Source organism: Schistocerca cancellata, unplaced genomic scaffold (assembly GCF_023864275.1).
Source record: "Schistocerca cancellata isolate TAMUIC-IGC-003103 unplaced genomic scaffold, iqSchCanc2.1 HiC_scaffold_1150, whole genome shotgun sequence".
Taxonomy (NCBI): Eukaryota; Metazoa; Arthropoda; class Insecta; order Orthoptera; family Acrididae; genus Schistocerca; species Schistocerca cancellata.
Window position 1 is genome coordinate 4,609,255 of NW_026047149.1, and position 4,410 is coordinate 4,613,664.

Below are 4,410 nucleotides of genomic sequence, written 5' to 3' on the forward strand. Positions count from 1 at the left end.
ATATTAAGCAAGCAGTAAAGGAAACAAAAGAAAAATTCGGAGTAGGTATTAAAATCCATGGAGAAGAAATAAAAACTTTGAGGTTCGCCGACGACATTGTAATTCTGTCAGAGACAGCAAAGGACTTGGAAGAGCAGTTGAACGGAATGGACAGTGTCTTGAAAGGAGGGTATAAGATGAACATCAACAAAAGCAAAACGAGGATAATGGAATGTAGTCGAATTAAATCGGGTGATGCTGAGGGTATTAGATTAGGAAATGAAATGCTTAAAGTAGTAAAGGAGTTTTGCTATTTGGGGAGCAAAATAACTGATGATGGTCGAAGTAGAGAGGATATAAAATGTAGAGTGGCAATGGCAAGGAAATCGTTTCTGACGTAGAGAAATTAGTTAACATCGAGTATAGATTTAAGTATCAGGAAGTCGTTTCTGAAGGTATTTGTATGGAGTGTAGCCATGTATGGAAGTGAAACGTGGACGATAAACAGTTTAGACGAGAAGAGAATAGAAGCTTTCGAAATGTGGTGCTACAGAAGAATGCTGAAGATTAGATGGGTAGATCACATAACTAATGAGGAGGTATTGAGTAAAATTGGGGGAGAAGAGGAGCTTGTGGCACAACTTGACTAGAAGGAGGGATCGGTTGGTAGGACGTGTTCTCAGGCGGCAAGGGATCACCAATTTAGTATTGGGGGACAGCGTGGAGGGTTAAAATCTTAGAGGGAGACCAAGAGATGAATACTCTAAACAGATTCAGAAGCATATAGGCTGCAGTACGTACTGGGAGATGAAGAAGCTTGCGCAGGATAGAGTAGCATGGAGAGCTGCATCAAACCAGTCTCAGAACTGAAGACCAGAACAACAAACAAGTAGATTATGAGAGCATTTTACATTTATCAATTCGGTCAGTAATTATATGGAATACTGAAAATGAAATTTGCCGCTGGAAGCTACTAGATACGCAACTTGCAACTCGGACCAGGTTTATGTTGTAGCCACTTAGCAAACTAGATGCGCTACTTGCAGTTTTACACGAGACGACAAGGCTTTTTCACTTTATTATATTTGTAGTCCACAGTTGCATGCGTTGGTGCAATGTGGCAGAACAGCGTTGTACTCATAACTAGAAGATGATCATTACAGACCGAAATAATTTACCTGTTGTATAAGACTACGGTCGATAGTAGCAGTAAAGAAATGACCGCTTTCCTGAATCACTGGCAGTTGATTCTCATCATAAATAAACGTAACGGTGCACGCATGCGTACTCGAATGGATCGTTTACTATTCGATTGCGCTTTTGCTGGCAAATCGCTAGAAACAGTAACTTCCGTAAAATAGCTAAGAGTAATCGAAATTACGTGTAGTGGAATGACCAGATAAAATTAGCTATAGAAAAAGTGTGGTGTCACCGCCAGACACCACACTTGCTAGGTGGTAGCTTTAAATCGGCCGCGGTCCGTTAGTATACGTCGGACCCGCGTGTCGCCACTGTCAGTGATTGCAGACCGAGCGCCGCCACACGGCAGGTCTAGAGAGACTTCCTAGCACTTGCCCCAGTTGTACAGCCGACCTTGCTAGCGATGGTTCACTGACAAAATACGCTCTCATTTGCCGAGACGATAGTTAGCATAGCCTTCAGCTACGTCATTTGCTACGACCTAGCAAGGCGCCATTACCAGTTACTATTGAGATTATAAAACATGTACCGTCAAGAGCGATGTTCACCATTTATGAGTTGAAGTTAAGTATTCCACCAGCTACGTCAGTTTTTTCTACAGTCTAATTTCCTTGACCTCTTCCAGACCTCACGCCAGCCTGCGTGAGCTAAAACGGTGCCTTTCGGCTTCCTCTCAAACCGAGTTGGCTCTCTTGCCAATCCATAACAAAAAGTAAATACCTGGCTAAAAATTCTGTGGGAGAATCTTAAGGGAATGTAATTCATCCACGAAAAAAGTGGCTTACGAAACACTTGTTCGACCTCTTGAATATGGCTCATCATTCTCACAGCCTTATTGTGTAGGATTAAGGGAAGAGATAGAGAGTGTCCAGATAAGAGCGGCGCGCTTCGTCACCGGATTGTTCAGTCGCTGTCTGAGCGTTGTTGAGGCGGTCGACGAGTTCCAGTGGCAGACGTTGCAAGAGAGGCGTTTCCGATTTTTAAAAAAAATCATAACTATTATGTTGTTTGAGATATGTGCGTGAACAGGGTACTGCCGGAAAGAGCAAACTCTCGAGTTTTGCATGGTTCCCGCTAGGTAGCAGCAGTGTGCGCCCACTTCAATTCTAGTAAAAATGGTGTCGGGGCAACAGAAAGCGTTTTGTGTTCTACGTTTTGCGCTGTGCGGGTCAGTAATCAGAGTTCAGCGTGACTTCCGTACTGGGTATGGTGTGGATCCTCCTACAGCACAGAGCATTAGACGACGGCATGGAACAATTCCGAGAAACAGGTTGTTTGTGTGAAGGCGAATCGCCGGGCCGCAGACGTCGAAGGCGTCCGCCATAGTTTCTCGAGGAGTCCGCAGAAATCCGTTCGCCGGGCAGGTTGACAGCTCAACATGGCCCCCGATGTCCGTCTGGCGTGTGTTGCGTCGACGTTTACACCCGAAACCGTGCAAAATTCGGCTACTGCAAGCCCTTCGTGAAAGTGACAAACAACAACATCTGGAGTTCTGTAATTTCGTTCTTGGTGAGATGAAGGATGACAGTTTTCTTCCACTCTTTTTTTAGTGACGAGGCAACATTCCATTTCAATGGAAAGGCGAACCGTCATAATCTGAGAATGTGGGGTACGGAACAACCACTCGAAGTTGTACAATACATCTACATGATTACTCTGCAATTCACATTTAAGTGCGTGGCAGAGGGTTCATCGAACCACAATCATACTGAAACTTCCTGGCAGATTAAAACTGTGTGCCGGACCGAGACTCGAACTCGGGAGCTTTATCCTTTCGCGGGCAAGTCTCGGTCGGGCACACAGTTTTAATCTGCCAGGAAGTTTCATATCAGCGCACACTCCGCTGCAGAGTGAAAATCTCATTCTGGAAACATCCCCCAGGCTGTGGCTAAGCCATGTCTCCGCAATATCCTTTCTTTCAGGAGTGCTACTTCTGCAAGGTTCGCAGGAGAGCTTCTGTAAAGTTTGGAAGGTAGGAGACGAGATACTGGCAGAAGTAAAGCTGTGAGTACCGGGCGTGAGTCGTGCTTGGGTAGCTCAGTTGGTAGAGCACTTGCCCGCGAAAGGCAAAGGTCCCGAGTTCGAGTCTCGGCCGGGCACACAGTTTTAATCTGCCAGGAAGTTTCATATCAGCGCACACTCCGCTGCAGATTGAAAATCTCATTCTGGCACAATCATGCTATCTCCCTACCATTCCACTCGCGAACAGCGCGCGGGAAAAACCAATACCTAAACCTTTCTGTTCGCGCTCTGATTTCTCTTATTTTATTTTGATGATCATTCCTACCTATGTAGGTTGGGCTCAAAAAAATATTTTCGCATTCGGAAGAGAAATTTGGTGACTGCAATTTCGTAAATAGATCTCGCCGCGACGAAAAACGTCTTTGCTTTAATGACTTCCATCCCCAACTCGCGTATCATATCTGCCACACTCTCGCCCCTATTACGTGATAATACAATACGAGAGGAAGTCTCCAGAAATAACGGGTGTTGTGCAGTTTCACAGGAAAAGATCCATGGTCCATTTTTCTTTGCTGAGAACACTGTTGCAGAAAGCACATATCTCGATATGCTACGGTCGCAGGTTCGAATCCTGCCTCGGGCATGGGTGTGTGTGATGTCCTTCGGTTAGTTAGGTTTAATTAGTTCTAAGTTCTAGGGGACTGATGACCTCGGAAGTTAAGTCACATAGTGCTCAGAGCCATTTCAACCATTTGACTCCATTTAACAACAGGATGGAGCATCGCCACATTGGCATGTGAAAGTGTGGCATTTTGTAAATCAAAGGATTACTGAACGATGGATCGGTCGCACTGGACCAAATGATCTGGCTTTACATTACTGGCCTCCGAGGCCACCGGAAGTGACTGTGTGTGATTATTTCTTGTCAGTGTTTATAAAAGACTCTGTTTGTGTGCCTCCGTTACCAACAACAATGAATGAACTGAGACATAACAGCAGCTGTGGAAGCTGTAACTCAAGACATGCTCACTGCAATGTGGTAATTTGAATACCGCAATGGCATATGCCGTGCACCTCAAGGGGAGAATACTGAACACCTATGAAGCGTATGAAAAAAAATAAAACTTATTGAGATTCCCGTTCATCAAAAAACAAAATTCATTATATATGTTCGTTAGTTTCAGAAATACACTCCTGGAAATTGAAATAAGAACACCGTGAATTCATTGTCCCAGGAAAGGGAAACTTTATTGTCACATTCCTGGGGTC

General features: G+C 44.6%; 1 non-coding gene across 1 annotated transcript; it reads left to right on the plus strand.

Moving 5' to 3' along the window:
- The first annotated feature begins 3,205 nt into the window (after nucleotides 1-3,205).
- Nucleotides 3,206-3,278, plus strand: Trnas-cga (transfer RNA serine (anticodon CGA)). Its single transcript has one exon. It is a non-coding gene; the product is annotated as a tRNA-Ser (tRNA).
- Nucleotides 3,279-4,410: the final 1,132 nt, after the last annotated feature.